At 43.2% G+C, this 23,069-nt stretch overlaps 1 non-coding gene across 1 annotated transcript; it reads left to right on the top strand.

The window, feature by feature from the left end:
• Positions 1 to 16,035: 16,035 nt before the first annotated feature.
• Positions 16,036 to 16,117, top strand: trnas-gcu (transfer RNA serine (anticodon GCU)). Its single transcript has one exon. It is a non-coding gene; the product is annotated as a tRNA-Ser (tRNA).
• The last annotated feature ends 6,952 nt before the right edge of the window (positions 16,118 to 23,069 follow it).

The raw sequence follows: 23,069 nt of genomic DNA, 5'->3' as shown, positions 1-23,069 counted from the left end.
TTTAATGTAATGAGCAGATTCACAAACACTGTCAGTATTAACATCTGACATGAGGTAGAGATTCAAATTCTGTTATGATTTCTCTCATTCTCATTATCTCTAGCCGCTTTATCCTTCTACAGGGTCGCAGGCAAGCTGGAGCCTATCCCAGCTGACTACGGGCGAAAGGCGGGGTACACCCTGGACAAGTCGCCAGGTCATCACAGGGCTGACACAGACAACCATTCACACTCACACCTACGGTCAATTTAGAGTCACCAGTTAACCTAACCTGCATGTCTTTGGACTGTGGGGAAAACCGGAGCACCCGGAGGAAACCCACGCGGACATGGGGAGAACATGCAAACTCCACACAGAAAGGCCCTCGCCGGCCCCGGGGCTCGAACCCAGGACCTTCTTGCTGTGAGGCGACAGCGCTAACCACTACACCACCGTGCCACCTCTGTTATGATTTAACAGTGAAAATATAACAGAACTATTTTTAATGCCCAAACATTATTATCCTAGACTGATAACAAAAGTGTCTTAAATCAAAGTACAGTGGTGCTTGAAAGTTTGTGAACCCTTTAGAATTTTCTATATTTCTGCATAAATATGACCCAAAACATCATCAGATTTTCACACAAGTCCTAAAAGTAGATAAAGAGAACCCAGTTAAACAAATTAGACAAAAATATGATACTTGGTCATTTATTTATTGAGGAAAATGATCCAATATTACATATCTGTGAGTGGCAAAAGTATGTGAACCTCTAGGATTAGCAGTTAATTTGAAGGTGAAATTAGAGTCCGGTGTTTTCAATCAATTGGATGACAAATCAGGTGTGAGTGGGCGCCCTGTTTTATTTAAAGAACAGGGATCTATCAAAGTCTGATCTTCACAACACATATTTGTGCAAGTGTATCATGGCACGGACAAAGGAGATTTCTGAGGACCTCAGAAAAAGCGTTGTTGATGTTCGTCAGGCTGGACAAGGTTACAAAACCATCTCTAAAGAGTTTGGACTCCACCAATCCACAGTCAGACAGATTGTGTACAAATGGAGGAAATTCAAGACCATTGTTACCCTCCCCAGGAGTGGTCGACCAACAAAGATCACTCCAAGAGCAAGGTGTGTAATAGTTGGCGAGGTCACAAAGGACCCCAGGGTAACTTCTAAGTAACTGAAGGCCTCTCTCACATTGGCTAATGTTAATGTTCATGAGTCCACCATCAGGAGAACACTGAACAACAATGGTGTGCATGACAGGATTGCAAGGAGAAAGCCACTGCTCTCCAAAAAACTTGCTGCTTGTCTGCAGTTTGCTAAAGATCACATGGACAAGCCAGAAGGCTATTGGAAAAATGTTTTGTGGATGGCTGAGCCCAAAATTAAACAATTTGGTTTAAATGAGAAGCGTTAAGTTTGTAGAAAGGAAAACACTGCATTCCAGCATAAGAACCTTATCCCATCTGTGAAACATGGTGGTGGTAGTATCGTGTTTTGGGCCTGTTTTGCTGCATCTGGGCCAGGACGGCTTGCCATCATTGATGGAGCAATGAATTCTGAATTATACCAGCAAATTCTAAAGGAAAATGTCAGGACATCTGTCCATGAACTGAATCTCAAGAGAAGGTGGGTCATGCAGCAAGACAATGACCCTAAGCACACAAGTCATTCTACCAAAGAATGGTTAAAGAAGAATAAAGTTCATGTTTTGGAACGGCCAAGTCAAAGTCCTGACCTTAATCCAATCAAAATGTTGTGGAAGGACCTGAAGCGAGCAGTTCATGTGAGGAAACCCACCAACATCCCAGAGTTGAAGCTGTTCTGTACAGAGGAACGGGCTAAAATTCCTCCAAGCCGGTGTGCAGGACTGATCAACAGTTACTGCAAACGTTTAGTTGCAGTTATTGCTGCACAAGGGGGTCACACCAGATACTGAAAGCAAAGGTTCACATACTTTTGCCACTCACAGATATGTAATATTGGATCATTTTCCTCAATAAATAAATGACCAAGTATAATATTTTTGTCTCATTTGTTTAACTGGGTTCTCTTTATCTACTTTTAGGACTTGTGTGAAAATCTGATGATGTTTTGGGTCATATTTTTGCAGAAGTATAGAAAATTCTAAAGGGTTCACAAACTTTTAAGCACCACTGTAAATTGTTAACTGTTTATTGGTATGATAGAAAGAAAATATCCAAAATAAAAAAAATAATCTGTGCCCACACAGCCCCTGAGCTAGTCACATATTCTCCTTACATGCTCTGATAACAAAAAGTGTCTTAAAGCAAAGTAAGTTATTGTTTCTTGATATAATAAAACCAAAATCTTGAAATGTAATAAAAACTATTTTGCACTGATCACACAGCACCTGAGCTACTGTAATCACATTTTCTCCTTATATGCTCTATCCCACATTCACACAGTCTAAACGTACATCACTGGCACTGAAGGGGAAGAGAAAATTGTGTATGTGTTCATAAGTCACTTATGCAATGTCCATTGCATAAGTGTTGCTGGACAGTATAGACACCATTTCAGCTCGAAGCTCAGGGTAGCTGCTGTAAGTTGATGGCAGCTCCACAGTTGGGCCACAAGTATGGGCAATTGGCCGCCGCGCTAGCCCTTCCAAAGAGGTGAATGTGACTTGAATTTCTTTTACACAGATGACATCAGACCCAGTCAGAAATCTCATCAGCTTCTGGAGACCTATTTCATCCAATCCCCTTATGTACTGATGTAAAAATCGCAAACTTTGGTTCTCTGCTGAATTAGCTGGAGAAGCTGTTATCATCTTAATCACCTTTCGTGTTGTTGGTTTAATGTCCTCATACAGCTTCTTCATATCCTGTAGACTTGGGAAAAACTTCCTGAGTATTGGTCCTGCAACCTCTGCAATATTATCCAATGCATATTTTGGGTGCTGGATCATTTGCTTGTGGGCGACCTGGACAAGCACAGCTCTCAAGTTATCTGGTGTCGGTACTGTTCTTACTCCCATGCGATCCATAAGAACAAGAAGCTCTTCCTCGTCATCGCCGACAACAGCCCCTTGCAAAGCAGTGGACAAGAGATCACACTCAGACTGATTAAGATACAACATCAGGGAGTCAAACAGTAAATCAGGTGAAACAGAGTGTTCACCAAATATGACTGCTGCTGCTGCCTTGTGCCAGCCGAAATGGAAAATACCCCTGGTCCTTCAGTCCCTTGGCCAGTATCCTGCCAACAGACTTCCATTCCTCCTCTTGCCATTTTGGGGATAGTGATGGCACCCTCACATCTGCGCCTTCTGCTGCACAGTCTAGGAATTCTGTCCAGAAGGCAGCATATACATCCCTTGACACACCATCAGCATCTGCCCCCATTTCATCAATGAAGCTGTATTTCACGGAGTAGGTCATCATTGCTTCATCTTTGAATTGAGCAATCAGTTCATCTAAGAGAGTCACTCTGTGAAGTTTCACAGTCACATGCAAAAGTTCACTTGCTGGAGTTGGTGGTCTAGCAGAAGCTGTCTCAGCATCAATAGGAGTTGAGGTGTAGGTGGGGGTGTTTATTTGTGCCTCTTCTATTGTAAGGATTGGCTCTTGTATGAGTGTATCATCAAGATCACCTAAAAACGGCCCACCTGTCAAAGGACCAAAAATGACCGCTGATGTATTACACAAAGATGTAAGATCAATAACCTGAAGAGCTGCAGTAGAGACAACAGCTGATATTGTGGCAGTGCTTTGCTCATCATCTTCGACTGTGTGCATTTGATTTTCACTGTTATGTCTTTTTGGTGTCAGCTGCTCGACCTCTTCCATTGTGTGTTTATCTTGTCCAGATTCTGTTGTGTTTTCATGTTGCTCATCTGTCTGTACATCAGCTCCTTCCTCTTGGTCATCACCACTGGTCAGGGTCTTTGTGAACAAATAAAATCTTAACAACCCCAATTTGTGTGTCTCATAGTAGTCTCCCACACTAACATCCTCATCAACTTGTGCTTCTTGAAAGTTAACTATATCATGACTGAACTCTTCCCACTTTCCCATCGTTGACTTTTCATTAGGGAAGAACAGTTTTTTAGCTTGTGACAGAATCTCAGTTTTAGTGGCATTCTTGTTCATATCAAGAACTCTGGTTCCTCCACCACTGCGTTTTCTGACCTGTCTGTTGTCATGTATCCACCCTAATTCTATTTTTCTGGTTGTCTTCCAGGCTCTCTTATTATGTTTTAGATGCACATTTGTTGGTTGCACTGTATTCTCCCCCTCAAAACCTTGATCACTGTCTTTGTTGCTCATTGTGCCCATTTTCTTTTTAAGTTTTTTAAATAAGGACAGTCTTTTTGTATCATCTCCACCTCTTCTCTGTTTTTCCATACAGAAACGCCTTGTGGCAATCCTGTCACCATAGGCTGGAATGTAAGAAGCCATAGTGGCATCATCTATTTCTCCAATTACCGAGCTATCAATCTACAATAAAAACAAAAAGTATAAATTAGACATGACAAAGCTTGAAATATATTATCTCCAAGACTAGTTACTTCTGTGCCAAATTCCAGGACAACCAATTATAAATGCCTAATGTAGATGATAACATAATGGACAGTATGAGACAGTACAAAAACAGCTTTAGAAGTTGTGACTTACATGATCCTGCTGCATTTTCTGAATACTCTCCTCAGGAACACCTCTGCTGCGAAGAAATATCCACAGACCATTATCTTGTTGGAGGCCGGGGGTTGAGGATGTAGCCATTGCTGGCACTGTAAAAATTTAGGAAAAAGGCAGAACCTATATAAAAATTTGTTGCACCAACAAATAATATGTTTAAAACTGTCAAGGCCAATTGTATCATGATATTATCATGATATATATGGAAGAACAAAATAATTTTGTTTAAAATGGATGTTTCAGGTCTTGACTGTTGACCTATAAACACTCTGTATAATCAATTGAAAGTGGACCTGTCATTAAACATTTGAATACACTCACTTAAAATACCACCAAAATTGATTTGTGTAGTGTCCTTTGGTGATGAAAGCCTTCACTGGTTATTTATAAACAATAACATTACTCTGATAGTACAGAAGACTAAACTCAGCAGCTCAGAGTGGGCTTTTATTAGTAGTATTATTTTTATTATGATGATTACTATTCAAATAGTCAATAAAATCCAGATTGGGGCTTTGCAACATAGGGCATGAGTAACTTGTACTTTACTAGTAAGCAGGTGCAAAAACGTTTTAAATTTTAAATTGTTTTATTCAACATATGGGCCTATTCAAATAATTATGTGCATGGACGTTTCATGCAGGATCCTTCCTCAGTGTGTTTCAGGTATGCATGCATGTATTAAATAAATAGGAAATAGCAAAGGAGAGGGAGCCCATGAGCAAGCCACAGCAACCTCAGCAACTCAAAACACTCGTCATGGTCCGTCAATGGTCAATATAGTGGCTAGTCTACTGGCAACGTTCTGTTTACGTGCCCCATGTTAAACAACTTCTATGTTAGTATTCTCATGTTATGTCTCTACAGTGTTAGTGTATACTAATAGCATTTAACCTAACGTTATAATGAATGGCTCGTCCTATTTGTGCCAAGCCAATATAATGAAAGAAAGGCGATTCATTTTTGATGAGCAACAATGTCCAGCACGATGGAAACAAAACTGTTAGCTTACCTGACATCTTAAATCATGCCGATAGACACCATTCGAACTACTGGGGTACTCGGGGGATCCGAGATCCCCTGAAACAGACATGAGATCCCTTGAAAACATGATTTGGGAAATGTTGGGGGGTCTCTAGCCTGACCGATTCGTTCATGTTTGTGGTGCCATTTGTTTGATGACGCGTGTTGAAATGGAAGATTGGTTGTTGACATGATTTCCAGTGATGCTTTGGTGCTGCTGTGGATCAGATGTGTTGAGTAGCCTGACTGTTTTTTTTTCTTGCGTGTGGTATCATTGTTGACGCGAGGTTGTTTTTTGAACATGCCAATGCGGACATGATTTCCCCTGATGAGTTATGACTTCAGATGCGATGCGTGTGTGGTGTGGAGTCCGCGTGATATGTGCATAAGATAGGCTTCTCATGTGTTTGGAGATCCGCGCTCTGAGACAAGCGCAAGCGCAAGCACCCCCCCAAGGGAAAAAAAGGGACCCCCCGAAAATATCGGCATAGTTCGAACACTGCCGATAGACATGTTCGTCTATCCCTAACTGCTACATTGAGCAATAGGCTTACAATAGAAGGATAAAGTCTAAAACATAACAAGAGTATCATACCTTGTCTGTAACTGTAATTACATGCCTTACCTTTACTGAGCCCGTATGGTATAAAGTTGACAGTGGGGCATGCACGTGCGGAGCAGGAGTCATCATAGATGGACGGGAGTCACTTGCAGGTTGCATGTTCTCGTGGGATTTCAAAGTATCTCGATAATTCAGAAAAAATAGCTCGAAAAACAGGGGGAAAAAAATTGCACGAAAAACAGAAAAAAGTTACTACGAAAAACGGGGAAAAAATTAGCAGGAAAAACAGAAAAATAATTACTCAGAAAAACAGGAAAAAAATACTCAGAAAAACTGAAATAATTACCCTGAAAAACAAACCAAAAAAATAAATTACTCAGAAAAACTGGATTCTTTTTTTTTCCAAGTGAAAGCAATACGCTTCCGTAAAAAAATAAGCCAATACGATTATCAGGAATTTCATGCTAAACCAATCAGTTTTACCTGATCGAATAGTATAATTATCCTGACTAAAGCCTGTTGATAAAACAGGTGGTGACCAGTTATGAAAATCAGAGCTGTTTTTGTAGACTCAGCAATGGGAAAAAACTCAAAATAAATTCATCACAAATTTGCTGCAGCTCAGCAGTGGCCTCTTTCTCCTCAGAGAGCCCTCCAAATACAGACATGGTTACTGTGCCAACCAGAAACATGAATTCAGTAAAATATAGTATTTGAATTTTACAAAAAGCTCTCAGCAAATCCAAGGTTAGCTTGGCTACACACACAACTGACATTCTCAGAATCCTAATGTTTGGCAATAAACTTGCCAAGTCCTCACATCAAAATCTCGTGCATTAAATTATAACAGAGGAGAATAAAACAAGCCACAAATATACAACTCATCACATATGCCTCTGTTGTAACTCATCCACCTTAAGGTTTGATGTTTTTATGCATGGTTCCCACGGTTTGAAATCGTTGAAAGTTTGTGAATTTGAGAAAAAAAAATGAGGCCTTGAAAGTTTTTGAAAATATATATAAATAGACATGGGTCATTGATTGAAAGTCCTTGAATTTATATATTTTGTGCAAAAATAGAAATTAAAGTTGCTCTGATATTTTATTACTTATCATGAGTAAATAGGTCACATAGTCAAGGTACTTTTGTTTTTGTTCATTTCCAGTTGCATAACCGCCCGAACATTGATATGACTCTGGGTGTCGTAGAAAGGTTTCAAATCCTTTAGAATTCAGCTCAAACCTTTGTCCAGCGCAGTAGACATTTCAGTGTAGTGGTACATATATGTTCCTGTCAAAATGATTTGTGCTTTTGTATTCAGAGAGCCAAGTGATGTCTGTGAGCACTGGTTTAATTACAAATGGGTAGTGACATACAGAGTGTGCAGGTTCTCATTGCGGAAATTGGTATGACAATCCGTATAACCAGACTAATCCTGAAAGCTCTGATTCCATGAACAGGAGATTATTTGAAAGGTATCCAAGCAAAACCAGCCAACCTTACAGAAGATCAATGGGTCTCTTGGGACGTGAATCTCTTAAAGTGTATGTAATGGCTTATTGTAATGCTTTAAAATGAATATACTGTATATCATTAGTAACGACCAAAATGAATTAATAAAGCAGGGGAAACATAATATTAATTATTTGCTATTTTATTATCAAGCACAAAACTATCAATAAATCGCAGCTTCCAGATCCCAGAAAAAGGCAGCCTTGTCCCAGGGCTTATCTCGCATGACGTCACACACGGAACCCCGGTTATCTGGGTTATTCCGGTTCCTCTGACTCCGTGCTTGTTTACTTGCTGAAATTGGATATTGTTGTTGGAATCTTACAAAAATAATGATGAGAAAGCACTGCGTTGTATTTGGATGTTCAAATTCATATACAACAGGACATTCAGTTCACGAATTTCCAAGAAATGACACTAATCTAAAGCGATAGTGGGTGAGGTTTGTGCAAAGAAGTGGGCAGATTTCGTGTTGTGTACTAATAATAAATCTGATTCATCAAGTGTTCACCACCACCAGCATGACCACATGGGATTTATTGGAGCAAAAAGAACCCCATTGATTAAATAAATTACATTTAATCTGACATTTGGACAGTTCATCGATTCCCCTATTATCTCTCTCTCACACACAGTGCACCAGACACAGGATTATGAGCAACATTTACACACTCATGACATCTGATCTTATCATATCTGATGCACTTTAACTGGAAGAAAAATGCACGCGTGCGATCATCATCATTAATTATTAACTGAAACGTGTTAAATGCTCTCAGATTGCAATATTGCAAGACTCGATTTGTTTTTAGTTTTGTTGAGGAAAACATCATGAAAGGTAACCACTGCATTCTGCACATCTCTCTATCTATCTTGCCATCTTACGCATGCTACAGAGGAAGACTGTCATGAACTGAGTGAACTGGCAGTTTCTCATGTTGGGGGCTCGAAAAGGTAACCATTTACTCCGGAATATCCTTGATAATCTTCTGCCCCTTCATCCGACATATAAGAATCCCAGTCATATCAGAATTCTTTCCAAAACGTGATTCCATATTGAGACTGGTCTAACCACTGCTTCGCAAGGGAATGAAAATGATACCTGAATTTTTACACATGTGATATCACACACCCATTTGGGATCTTCCGGTTCAGTCTCGGCAGATTCCATGAAAATCGGCTGATCTTATTGATTTTCCATTAATTTATGTCCTTTTGGATCAGCTATGGTTTGAAAATACATGGTCAATCAACAAAATGATTGTTGCTTTGTACAAGGAAAGAAGTGTGATTTAGGGGCATTGCATACACTTTACGAACAATGCAACCAAGCAAAACCCATGTGATCCAGGCTTCCTTTATTTTTCTTTCCAACAGGAACTAGACATTTTATAGTTAAATCATGGGCTCGTCTGGGATTTGAACCCAGGACCTCTCACACCCAAAGCAAAAAAATCAAACCCCCAGACCAATGACCCACCTACAAGCTGGCACATGTTGCTGGAGTTCCATTATATCCTGCAAATGTATGTCTTTTCATGTCTGCAGGATCAGACTGAACCTTTCAGATGGTTGCACTGGATCTTCGGGGGAAAGCAGGTTCATGTTACCTTTGCCTTCTTCAGAAAATCTGTATGGTTTTACTGATTCTGCTGTCTTCAACCAGGGCTAAAAATAAATTGTCTTTGTATGTGAAACAAATTGGGTAGCAGGTGTTGTGATTCCGAGGAGAGTCGCTACAAGCTGTCTGCTATCATAATGAGCAAGAAAATCCATTTTTGATGTGGCCATGATTTATGTCTACTGCAATAATTCCATTAACTACATCTGTTGGAAAGTAGACATCCAAAAACAGGGTTCATGGTGACAGATTTATTTTCAATTTGGTGTCTTTTAAAAGCTTATTTATTCATAACAAAGTTTATCTTAGTTAAAGAAACAAACAAACAAACAAACAAACAAACAAACAAACAAACAAACAATCTCCTTGAAACAAGGTCTAGTTGATAAAATGGGATACGACTTCAAAATACATTTCTTTCACTTGTTTTACCATCAGATCTACTCATAATTAATTGTAGTATCTGAGTAGGGTAACTCAAGCAAGACTATCTTGGAAATAGCCAAATAATCTTCCATAGTTCTGTCTTGATAAAACAATAAATCCTAAAATAGATATAAGATTAATATTCTGAATTTATGACAGCTACACTAGTAAAGATTTTCTTTTTTTTTTTGCTTCAGTTCCCCTTTAAGCTCTTCTCTGTGTTGTTTGCATTCTATTATGTCTATCATACAGCAGCAATTTACCTCACCATACACCCCAAATTTGAATATGTCCCAACAAACTCTGTAAATGATCAATAAACTTGACTTGAAATAATGAAAATATCAGCCATCTGGTAATTCCGTGATTTTTGTCAAGTCCGCGATAAATATGTAGCATGTCTCGAACTGTTCATCAACATAAAGCATTTATAGTAATGAAGATCTGTCCAAATTCTCCAAAGAGACATTCTTCAAGATCACTTAAACTATTCACAAAAGTGCAGCTTTCTCGTTTGATCTCCCTTGTGTGTGATGTGAGTAACAACGACCGACCACCAGGTGGCAGTAAAGCATCAAGTGTCACCGAGGAACAAACTCGAAAAGCCAAACTTGACATAAAGTTTCCATTTCTGTTGTCATACTCCCATGGTTTTTGATCAATTCTGAATATGAATCCATTTCCCCATTTTTATTTAAAAGATAGACTTGTGAACGCTTGCTATATTATGAACTGTTATGTCTGTTATCACAACTGGTGTGGAAAACGGATCCCTAATGGAGTGTGATTTTTCAGCTTTCCAGCTTGGAAGCAAAACAGTGGAACTGGATTTGAAAAATAAAATGGATGAATGTGCATTTGACTGGACAGTGAAATAACTCACAAAAAATTCAACATATTTCTCTGAGTTCAGAAAATAATTGCATTTCTGCACTGCACAGATTGTTTTACATGAAGTTAAAAAAAACCCTCAAGCGTTTAAAGTACTGAATTTTATATGCTCCATAGTTTATTTAAATCCTTTATTTATTTAGCCTATATTATTATTATTATTATTATTATTATTATTATTATTATATTAAGAGGTGTTGCAGTTCAGGTGATATATTTGTTACTTTCAACAATCGTAATATTTTCCGCAAGACAATTAAAGCCTTTCTTATGAACAAGAAAACCAAACAGAGACATTTCCCCAAATTTGATTTCAGATTTAAACACAGAAAATGGAAGTAATGGAAAAAAGTACACGGGAACATTATTATTATTATTATTATTATTATTATAAATAAATGACAAATTTAAATATTTTAAGCAGTTTTTGGACTTGTCTGTAGTATTTCTCTTACAATGTAAATAATTCCAATTTTGTTTATTTATTAATGAACAACACATTGCACTTTTTTGTCTCATTACCTTACATTACATTGCACTACATTAGAGGCATTTAGCAGACACTCTTATCCAGAGTGACATACAACATACCCAGAGCAGCCTGGGGTTAGGTGCCTTACTCAAGAGCACTTCAGCCATTCCTGTTGGTGCAGGAAATTGAACCGGCAACCTTTCGGCCCTGAAGGTGCTTCTGTAACGATTCAGCCACAGCTTCCCCCGTGGCCTAATGATTTGAGAGAAATGGTTACTTCAGAAGAAAGAGAAAAAAGAGAAGCTGGTAAGGGAATGATTGAAGCTGTAGCTGAAATATTTCAAAAGGTGTATCCTAAACTATGGTGCCCACTATCCAGAATGCAAGGTGCCATGAAGTAGTTGCCCATTCTCTATTGTTAACATCCATTGCCTGACATGATTACAAATATCCTGTTTACTAGCAAGGTATAATATAACATCCATAATGTGAAAATGTCACATTCTTAATACCAGTTTTCCCAGAGTAATTTATTCCAAAGACAACAAATATTTTCAAATTGATACTTTGGGTGTTCAGTCAAGTCTCTTAAATGGTACATGTAATTCTTTCTGCACTTGTCTTTGAAATTTACAGTTTGTAAAAAACCTGTAATCTCCCATAGAATTATATCTGTTTGATGTTACATCTATAATGCCAAAAAAAAAAGTGATGTATTTTTAGGATGTCCACAATGATATGAATTTTGAGGATTTATCTGGATTCAACTGCAGAGGCTTCATTAAAAGTTATGGAGATTAATTCACTAATGCTGAACTTGTCTAAGCTCTGAAGCATTTTGTTTACCAATATGAGTGCAAATGTCACATCTAAGCCCTGCGATGACCTGGCGACTTGTCCAGGGTGTACCCCACCTTTCGCCCGTAGTCAGCTGGGATAGGCTCCAGCTTGCCTGTGACCCTGTAGAACAGGATAAAGCAGCTAGAGATAATGAGATGAGATGAGATGTCACATCTGCAATACTGAAAACACACCAGAATGTAAAACTGGAAAACTTTCAGTTGTGAAGCTGACATGTTGCCAGCTGTACAACATCCAAATATCATTGTTGTTTCTTTTTCTTGACATTTATGACTAAATATGTACAGAGCCCATAAAGGGACGTAAAAAAAATGGAAAGTTTGTCGTGTGCACAAGAAAGTATCTGGTGCACATTATGAACACTTTTTTAAAACATTTTTTATTTATTAATTAATTTATTTTAACCTTCATTTTATGAGCAATATAATTACTTTGGACTTCTTCCGAGCCAGTAAAGGGACATGTGGGTTGTTTTTGTTTGTTTGTTGTTTATATTTATTTATTTTTAAAGGAAAGTTTCTCATGCTTACAGTATACAGAGTGAATTATTTACAATTGTATTTAAAGTTGTATTTTCTCACACACCAGTCTGCATATTCCAAAAGGAACCTCTTGTCTTGTAAATGCTCAAATGTCAAACAAATGCTCAAAACATTCAGCAAAAATAGGGAAATAAAATACCCACAAAAATAATTACCTCTGCCAAGGAGGTTATGTTTTCGGTAGCGTTGGTTTGTTGGTTTGTCTGTTAGCAACATTACAGAAAAAGTTATGAACGGATTACTCTGAAATTTTTTCCAGAGGTGTGACTGGGCACAAGTAGCAATCCATTAAATTTTGGCAGTGATCTGAATCACCTTCTGGATCCCGGATTTTTTTAAAGGATTCTTGGCGGAGGTCTGCACTCTCCAAGTGCTTTTCTAGTTTTTGATGTGTCCAGCCTTATCCTTCCTGACCTGGCCACATACATTTGCAATTGTTGGTTCCTTTAATCTCAAAAGATTGTGATGATCTGCACCAGGGGGCATCCATCAGTTGTCGAGTTGCAGCGCCTAGTATGACCGTATAGGCTGATGCGTGAGCCGCACGGTCTGCTACAGTTGCTGCAGGTGAAGTTGCTTGGTCAGGTGTCTATTGATGCCATCTGCAGTCTCCGCTGTCGTTGGATCCTCCTCTCCCCCCACTGGGTCTCTCTCCTTTCCTCGGCTTCCCCAACGACGGCCTTGGTGGAGGCTGCCATCTCCACGTCTATGGGGTTGAAGCCACCTGCCCTCAGGTCATGCTTGCACACATCCTTGTAGTGTATTGCGGGTCATCCTGTGGGTCTGGAGCCTGTGGCCAGCTCATCATACAGCATGTCCTTTTGGGTGCGGCCGTCGTCCATATGGCTGATGTGGCCTAGCCAGCGCAGGTGTCTCTGGGTCAGCATGGTAAACATGCTGGGCATCCCTGCCTTGGCCAGGACATTGGTGTTGGTGACACTGTCCTGCCAGGTGATGCCCAGAAGTCTTCTGAGACAGCGCATGTGGAAGGCGTTCAGTCTGCATTCTTGATGGGATTAGAGGGTCCATGCTTCTCTTCCATAGAGGAGAGTGCTCAGCATGCAGGCCTGATATACTCTCATTTTGGTGTTGGTCATGAGCATGGTGTTATCCCAGACTCTCTTCGCAAGACGGGCCATTGCTGTTACTGCTTTGTCGATCCGCATGCTCAGCTCAGTGTTGAGAGAGAGGTTGCTGGGGATGGTGGAGCCCAGATAGGTGAACCTATCCACCATTTCGAGGGTGTGGTTGCCGATGGTGATGTGGGGAGCTCTGCTGACGTCCTGGCCCATGATGTTGGTCTTCTTCAGGCTTATAGTGAGCCTGAACTCGTTGCAGGCGTCTGCGAAGCGGGTGATGAGTCGCTGTAGTGCTTCCTCGGTGTGGGTGGTGAGGGCGACATCGTCTGCGAAGAGCATCTCTCTGATGAGGACCTTCTGCACCTTCGTCTTTGCTTGGAGGCGTGCCAGGTTGAAGAGGCTCCCATCACACCTGGTGTGGAGGAAGATGCCGTTGTCGGACTGTCAGAAGGTGTGGCACAACAGCAGGGAGAAGAACATGCCGAAGAGAGTCAGAGCGAGGATGCATTCCTGCTTGACACCGCTCTTGATTGGGAAGGGGTCTGAGGATGAGCTGTTGTACTGAACAGTGCCTCTCATGTTGTCATGGAAGGACGTGATCATCCTCAGGAGCTTGGGGGGACATCCAATCTGGTGTAGGAGGGTGAAGAGTCCTTCTCTGCTGACCAAGTTGAACGCCTTGGTCAGGTCGATGAAGGTGATGAGCAAGGGTTGTCTCTGCTCACGGCACTTCTCTTGTAGCTGTCTCAGGGAGAAAACCATGTCGATGGTTGATCTGGCCGCTCTAAAGCTGCACTGTGCCTCTAGGTACACCCGCTCAGCAAGGAGCTGCAGTCTGTTGAAGACAACGCGGGCGAAGGCTTTGCCGACGATGTTGAGGAGCGAGATACCGCGATAGTTGTTGCAATCGCTGCGGTCCCCTTTGTTCTTGTACAGCGTGATGATCTTGGCATCACGCATGTCCTGGGGTACTGTCCCTTCCTCCCAGCACTGTAGCAAAAGCTTGTGTAGGTGGCCCAAGAGGGAGCTTTCCTTGCCGGCATTGATGACTTCAGGCAGGATGCTATCACCACCTGGAGCTTTACCACAGGCTAGTGAGTTGATGGCCTTGCTGAGCTCCTCTATGGTGGGTGGGGTGTCCAGCTTCTCCATGATGGACAGTGGGGTGGTCTCTTCGATGGCCGTGCGTGTGACGGTGTTCTCCCTGAAGTAGAGCTCCTGGTAATGCTCCACCCACCTCTCCATCTGTTTGCTGTGGTCAGTAATGACTTGCCCAGAGGCAGATTTGAGGGGAGCAGTCTTGATGATGCTTGGGCCGAAAGCTTTCTTCATGCCATCGTACATGGCTCGGACGTTGCCAAGGTCTGCCGATACCTGGATGTCCTGGCACAACTTCAGCCAGTACTGGTTGGCGCATCTCCTGGCGATCTGCTGGGCGTTGCTTTGGGCTGTGTGTAAAGCAGCAAGCGTCTTCGCTGAGGGCTCCCTATTGTAAGCGAGGAGAGCGGCTAACTTGGCGGCAATGGCAGGCTCCATCTTGACAATCCCTGCCTCGAACTAGTCCTCATTCTTCCTCTCTCTCTTCCTAAAGGTGTCCGTGGCAGACACAGCATTGCGGATGTAGTTCCACCGCAATGTGGCACTGTTGGTGGGGCAATCCAGGAAGCCACCATCGGTGACTCTGGTGAAGCGCTCATGCAGTTCAGGCATTGATGCCCTGGCTGTATTGAAATGGGGATGACCCTTCTGCTTGGAGCGGTGGATTCATCTGGGGTGAAGATGTATCTTGCTGACAACCAGGGAGTGGTCAGTGTCACAGTCAGCACTGTGGTAGCTGCGTGTGATGAGCACCTGGTTCAGTAGGGAACTTCTGGTGATGACAAAGTCCAACTGGTGCCAGTGATGGGACCTGGAGTGCCTCCAGGACACCCTGTGGTGAGGCTTGGTGGAGAAGAAGGTGTTGGTGAGGCAGAGGTCATGGTAGGAGCAGAGCTCAAGCAGTCACTGGCCATTCTGGTTGAGCTTGCTGATGCCAAAGCGACCAATGCAGCGAGACCAGGAGCTGTGGTCTGCACCCATTCGGGAATTGAAGTTGCTGAGCAGGAACAGGTGCTCCTTTGTGGGAATCTTTTGATAATAAGCTATAAGCAAACATATTTGTCCACTCCCACTTCCCAAAGTGTTTATACAACATTACATCATTAAAATAATCTTTATTTTCCATAATTGAGGTTTGCTCGAATATGGAAATTTTCTGTTCCCTGTGAACTTTGGGACATCTTGCCGTATCTACACCCTTAAATTTATATGACAGCACACGATATGCATACAATTCAATCCATGCATACAATGCACTCGTCCAGTTTATGCATGACAAACTCATCCCTCGTGGACGAGGTGGCTGAGCGGTTAAGGTGATGGACTGCTAATCCATTGTGTTCTGCATGTGTGGGTTTGAACCCCACCCTCATCGCATGTGTGTCATTTAGGCTCATCTTGGCCATGAAGGGTGTGTCTCCATGTCAAGGTGGTTGAGAAATGTTATGCAAGTGGGAGTTTGTCAATGTCCAGGGAACTTCATTGGTTTAGCCAATTTTTCCAAATTGAGTCCCCGAAGAGGCTGTGCAAGACTCCTCATGTTTAAAGAACAAATCAGAAAACAATCAAGCAAATCTGTGTCTTCAAATTAAGCAAAGGCAATGAAAGCATTTATTTGACTTTTCACACATCACATCACATTATCTCTAATGTGGTCTACAGGGTCGCAGGCAAGCTGGAGCCTATCCCAGCTGACTATGGGCGAAAAGCGGGGTACACCCTGGACAAGTCGCCAGGTCATCACAGGGCTGACACATAGACACAGACAACCATTCACACTCACATTCACACCTACGGTCAATTCAGAGTCACCAGTTAACCTAACCTGCACGTCTTTGGACTGTGGGGGAAACCGGAGCACCCGGAGGAAACCCACGCGGACACGGGGAGAACATGCAAACTCCACACAGAAAGGCCCTCGCCGGCCCTGGGGCTCGAACCCAGGACCTTCTTGCTGTGAGGCGACAGCGCTAACCACTACACCACCGTGCCGCCCCTTATTTGACTTTTCCTTTTTTTTATTTGAGTCCAGTACTTGAGTGCACTTGAATTTCATTGTGTTTTCGTTACAATGACAATAAAGAATCTTATTTTGTATACACAGGATGTCAAGCTTTCTCTTCTCCATCAAATCAGCCAGTTCTCTTCCAATACCAGTCATTGTGCCAACATTTAAATGTGCAACTTTCAATTCCACTCTCCCAACTTTTCTATTTTCACATTTCAAATTTGCCTTCCACCACTCTTTCTCCTCCTTTTCCCACCAGTAGCATCGTTTCCACGGGTACCCTGCTGGGAAACAGTTTCAGTGGCAGTCTTGTTAAGCCAGGCCTCAATGGATCCAGGATGAAAGTCCTCCTCATCTTCCGCATAGTTGATTTGACATGAGTTTTATGCCAGATATCCTTCCTGATACAACCCTCCCCATTTATCTGGGCTTGGGACCAGCACTAAGAATGCACTGGTTTGTGCACCTCAGTGGTGCTGAGGTTGATTGCTGCTTGAACATAAATTGAATTAAATGTCATTATTTGATATTAATTTGAATTACTTTGAGAATCATGACAAAAATTTGAATTACTTCCTGATTCTACCACACTAATCTGAATTAGTAATTCAGATTACTACTGGTAATTTAACACTAATTTGAATTACTTTGTAATCCAGTGACTTGAATTTGAATTATTTTCTTCATGGATGACTTCAGAGCCTTCATGGATGACGTGACTATTACAACAAAGTCTGTTCCTGAAGGAAGATGGATGCTGGAGGACATTGGCAGATTGATGACAGAGTCGAAGATAAAGTTTAAGCCATCAAAAGTCCAGCAAGTCAAGTCAAGTCAAGACAACTTTATTGCCAAATATGCTATACATGCTCGACATACAGCACAGATGAAATTTCAGTCCTCTCTGACCCACGGTGCAAACAGGCAATGCAATAAATAAAAAGAGAATAGAATAACTGAAAAAACAAACAATATAAACAGTATAAACACTCTAGATAAGAACTAGACATAGACTAAACACCCATAAACAGTATAAACACTAGATAAGAACTAGACGTAGACTAAACACTCAAACAGACAATATAAACAGTATAAACACTCTAGATAAGAACTTGACATAGACTAAACACTCATATTATATATACATACATATACACACATACACGTAAATTGGTGCAAATAAACAGGCAAGGGCACTTGAGGTATAGCAGGTAAACATGAAATAAGCAGTATAAACAATAAACTAATAGCTGTTAAGGTGAGGTAGTGCGGAATAGTGCAAATAAGCGAGGTAAAGTGAAATGTGCAGTCCTAAGTTCAGTGTGTTAATGAACATTGAGAGTATGTGTGTGTGTGTGAGTGTGTGTGTGTGTGTGTGTGTGTAGAATCTGTGGCAGGGGGCAGAGGGGGGAGGAAGGGCAGAACAGGGAGGAGTTGAGCCTCCTGACCACCTGGTGAAAGAAACTGTTCTTGAGCCTGCTGGTTTTGGCCCGGAGACTCCGCAGTCTCCTCCCCAACAGCAGCAGACTGAAGAGGCTATGAGATGGGTGGGTGGGGTCACCTGCAATTCTGATGGCTTTGTGGGTGAGGCGGGAGTTATGGATATCCATAAGAGAAGGGTGAGAGACACCAATGATCCTCTCAGCTGCTCTCACGATGTGCTGCAGAGTCTTGCAGCAGGACACAGTGCAGGTGCCGTACCACACGGTGATGCAGCTGGTCAGGATGTTCTCGATGGTGCCTCTGTAGAATGTGTGCATGATGGGGGCCGGGACTCTTGTGCTCCTCAGTTTGCGGAGGAAGTACAGACGCTGTTGGGCTTTTTTGGCCAGTGATGCGGTGTTGTTGCTCCAGGACAGGTCTTCAGAGATGTGTACACCCAGAAACTTGGTGCTGCTCACCCTCTCCACTGCAGCACCGTCGATAGATAGTGGAGCATGGTGGGTGTGCTATCTCCTGAAGTACATAACAATCTCCTTCGTCTTCTCCACATTCAGATGGAGATTGTTGTCCTTGCACCACATAGCCAAGTGACTCACCTCTCTCCTGTAGATTGTCTCATCGCCATTGTTGATGAGACCCACCACAGTCGTGTCATCCACAAACTTGAAGAGATTTGAGTTGGATGTTGGTGTGCAGTCGTGGGTCAGCAGAGTGAAGAGGAGGGGGCTTAGCACACGTCCTTGGGGGGCCCCCATGTTCAATGTGATGGTGCTGGAGGAGTTGCTGCCAACCTGTACAGCCTGTGGTCTCCCCGTCAGGAAGTCCAGCAGACAGTTGCACAGGGAGGTGCTGAGTCCCAGCTGGTCCAGTTTATGAATGAGCTGCTGAGGAATGATTGTGTTGAATGCTGAGCTAAAGTCTATGAACAGCATTCTGACGTATGAGTCTTTTGTCTCCAGGTGGGTGAGGGCTGAGTGGAGGGCAGTGGAGATGGCGCTCATCGGTTGAACGGTTGGACTGATATGCAAACTGGAAAGGGTCCAGGACGGGGGGGAGGGCAGACTTGATATGCCGCATGACTAGCCGCTCGAAGCACTTCATGAGGATGGGAGTGAGTGCGACAGGGCGGTAGTCATTGAAGCAGGAGGGAGACAGCTTCTTCGGGACCGGGATGATGGTGGTGATTTTGAGGCATGTGGGGACAACAGCCTGGCTCAATGAGATGTTGAAGATGTCTGTAAAGACATCTGTGAGCTCCTCGGCACAGTCTCTCAGGACACGACCAGGAATGCTATCAGGACCCGGGGCTTTTCGTACATTTGTTGTCCTGAGAGCTCTCCTCACACTGTCTGGGGACAGCGTCAATACCTGGTCGCCGGGAGGTGGTGGGGTCTTCTTTGCCATGGTGCTGTTGTCTGCCTCAAAGCAAGCGAAGAAGTCGTTCAACTGATTCAGCAGAGACATGGAGTAGTCACAGGTCTGCGGTGAGGGCTTGTAGTCTGTGATGGTCTGAATCCCCCACCACAGGTTCCTGGTGTCTCTGCTGTCATTGAAATAGTTTGCAATGTACCTGGAATACTGTCTCTTGGCCACCCTGATGCCTCGTGACAGGTTGGCCCTAGCTGTCCTCAGGCCCACCTCATCCCCAGCTCTGAAGGTGGCATTCTGAGCCCACAGGAGCCTGTGGACTTCCCCTGTCAGCCATGGCTTCTGATTAGCCCGAATGGAGATGGTCCTGGTGACCGTAACGTCGTCCATGCACTTCCTCATGTAGGCAGTGAAGGACTCCGTGTATTCCTGGAGATCTGTGATGTTGCTGTAGGTGGCTGCCTGTCTGAACATGCTCCAGTCAGTGGTGGAAAAACAGTCCTGGAGTGCCTCTGAAGACCCCTCTGGCCACACACGTATCTGCTTTGTAGCTGGTTTGGTGACTTTAACCAATGGCCTGTATGCTGGCATTAGCATAACAGTGGAGTGATCTGAGGCCCCAAGGTGGGGGAGGAGTAGGGCTTTGTAGGCATCTTTATGCATGGTGTAAACATTGTCCAGAGTACTGTTTCCACATGTGGGAAAGTTGATATGTCCATAGAGTTTTGGAAACACGCTCTTAGGGTTTGCATGGTTGAAATCCCCAGCCAGGCATGGTGGTGTAGTGGTTAGCACAGTCGCCTCACAGCAAGAAGGTTCTGGGTTCAAACCCAGCAGCTAGCGAGGGCCTTTCTGTGTGGAGTTTGCATGTTCTCCCCATGTCTGTGTGGGTTTCCTCCGGGTGCTCCGGTTTCCCCCACAATCCAAAGACATGCACTTAGGTTAACATGGGGCGGCCTTGGGCTCAGGTGCCCTTGAGCAAGGTACGTAACCCCTGACTGCTCCCCGGGTGCTCTGGTGTGGCTGCCCACTGCTCTGAGTCTGTACGTGTGTTCACTGCTTCAGATGGGTTAAATGCAGAGGATGAATTTCACTGTGCTTGAAGTGTGCATGTGATGAATAAAGGTTTCTTCTTCTTCCAGGATGAGGAAAGCATCTGGGTGGGCTGTCTGCTGCTCACTGATGTACTGATAGATTTCATTCAGTGCTTCACTCCTGTTCTTAATGGAGCCAGGAGGGATGTATAATGGTACCAGCAATTTGGCTGTAAATTCCCTCAGCAGGTAGAATGGCCAGTACTTAATAATTTTAAACTCCACCAGTGGTGAGCAGTGTTTGCAGAGCACAACAGCATTGTGGCACCAGGCATCACTGATGTAAACACAGAGTCCTCCGCCGCGAGTCTTCCCCCCCTCAACTAGCACTCTGTCTGACCGGTAGCATGTTTGCTGGGCTAGTTGAATGGCACAGTCCAAGACGCTGTCGTTAAGCCATGTTTCCACAAACACGAGGACACAACACTCACTCACAGACTTAAAAGATGAGCGGAGAAGGCGGACATAATCTAGCTTGTTGTCCAGCGAGCGTATGTTGGCCAGAGTGATGGTAGGGATAGCCGGCCAGTGAGGGCTAGCCACTAGCCTAGCCCGGATACCTCCACGCTTGCCCCTCTTCTGCTTCTGCATGTTCCACCTGTGGCGCTTCCACTGTGGGCTGGATGCAGAGTGGGGGTCGGTGGTTGAGCAGGCCTCCGGAGCAAACCGTAGTTGCATAGCAGTTCCACGTCCGCTGGATTTATATCCGTGAATATAGTTCTGCGGATGTCGAGCAGAAACTCACAGGAGTATGTGCGCCTTAAGACTGATGGACACGTACACACTGTTTTAAAACACAAAAAAACACGAAAACACCATTCTGTCGGGACAAAGAGGAGCCGCTGCGTGTGTATGCACCACCATCTTGGAATTCCAACATGGAATTCCAGCTGCCTGGTTTTAAAGGAAGGCAAAGTTCAGGACCACTTCAGCTTCAGGATAGCTGGTGAAGACATTCCAACGCTTACCGAGAAGCCAGCCAAGAGTCTTGGCAAGTGGTTCAACAGCACAGTGACAGACAAGGAGAGTATCTCACAGATGAAACAAGAAGCTAAAGAATGGATGAGCACTTTCAATAAGAGCAGACTATTCAGGAAGTATAAGGCTTGGTGTTACCACCATGGGGTGCTTCCAAGACTCCTCTGGCTACTACTGGTGTATAACATCTCCACATCTTCTGTAGAAACTATGGAGAGGATGATCAACAGATGCATCAGACAATGGGCTTTACAGCACCTGTAGTAAGCTTCAATTACAACAATCATCACTTACAGAGGAATTCAAGGTGAACAAGGTACGCCAGGTGATGAGGTCGAGGGACAGTACAGATGAGAAGGTTAGGAAAGCATGAATAGAGGTGCCCACTGATCAGAAGTGGCGAGCACATTAAGCTGTGAAGGATGCAGAAGAACGTCTCATATATAGCAACATCATTGGTACAGTCAAGACAGGATGGCTTTGGCTTGGATGTGTTACCAGGCCAAGATGGAAGACAACAATGCCAACTCAGAGCAGAGAGATGGTCCAAAAAGAGGTTCGCTAGGTAGACGAGGAGGCACGCCAGACAAGAGCAGCTGCAATGAAGAAACAGGGAGGCTGGTGATGTTGGGAAGGTACACATAATCAGATGTTTTCATGGAGCATCCTTTGGCATATGGAAGACAGTCACATAGCCTTCTTGTTGAGGTCCACTTATGACACACTTCCAACTCCAACTAACTTGAAGACATGGGGCCTGACAGATAACCCCATCTGCAAGTTATGTGGTGAACCTGCGAGCCTGGAACATATCCTGTGCTCCTGCAACACAGCACTAGCAGATGGTCGATATAAGTGGTGACATGATAAGATACGGAGTGAAATAGTTGCAGTCATTTATGTAGCCAGAAGGAAGGTCCACCACAGAACCAAGGGGCCCACCTTAATTAAGTTTATAAAAGAGGGGGCTAATCCAGTGATTAGTGCCACCAAAGGAACTGCGATGCTCTAAACCAGGGGTCCCCAACCTTTTCAGCCACAAGGACCAGTTTGGTTCTCATTTTTTCCCCAGCAGACCGGGGTGGGGGGGGGGGACATATGTTCGTGTGCACATACTTTTACAAATGAGGATAGTCAGCAGGATACAATATGTGGGGGTGGGGGTAATTATTCACAAGTGACTTTAAGGTTGGTATGTTCCAACCATTGGGGGTCTTTGGGGGGGGGATACATGATCATTTATTATTAGGGGACAATTTTGGTGATATTCCATATGGTGTTGTGCATGCATATTAAAAAATAACCATTTCAGCCATGAACAGTAGGTAACAAACTCTTGAAAAAGAACGTGAACTTGAACAAGTGAAAATTGAACTATGAACAGGAAGTAAACGCGAAACAACATGCACAACACAATATGTACTGTACAAATTAAT

Source organism: Neoarius graeffei, chromosome 19 (genome assembly GCF_027579695.1).
Source record: "Neoarius graeffei isolate fNeoGra1 chromosome 19, fNeoGra1.pri, whole genome shotgun sequence".
NCBI classification, from domain to species: Eukaryota; Metazoa; Chordata; class Actinopteri; order Siluriformes; family Ariidae; genus Neoarius; species Neoarius graeffei.
The sequence above is the reverse complement of the archived record's forward strand: the minus strand, read 5'-3'. Positions and strand labels throughout refer to the sequence as shown.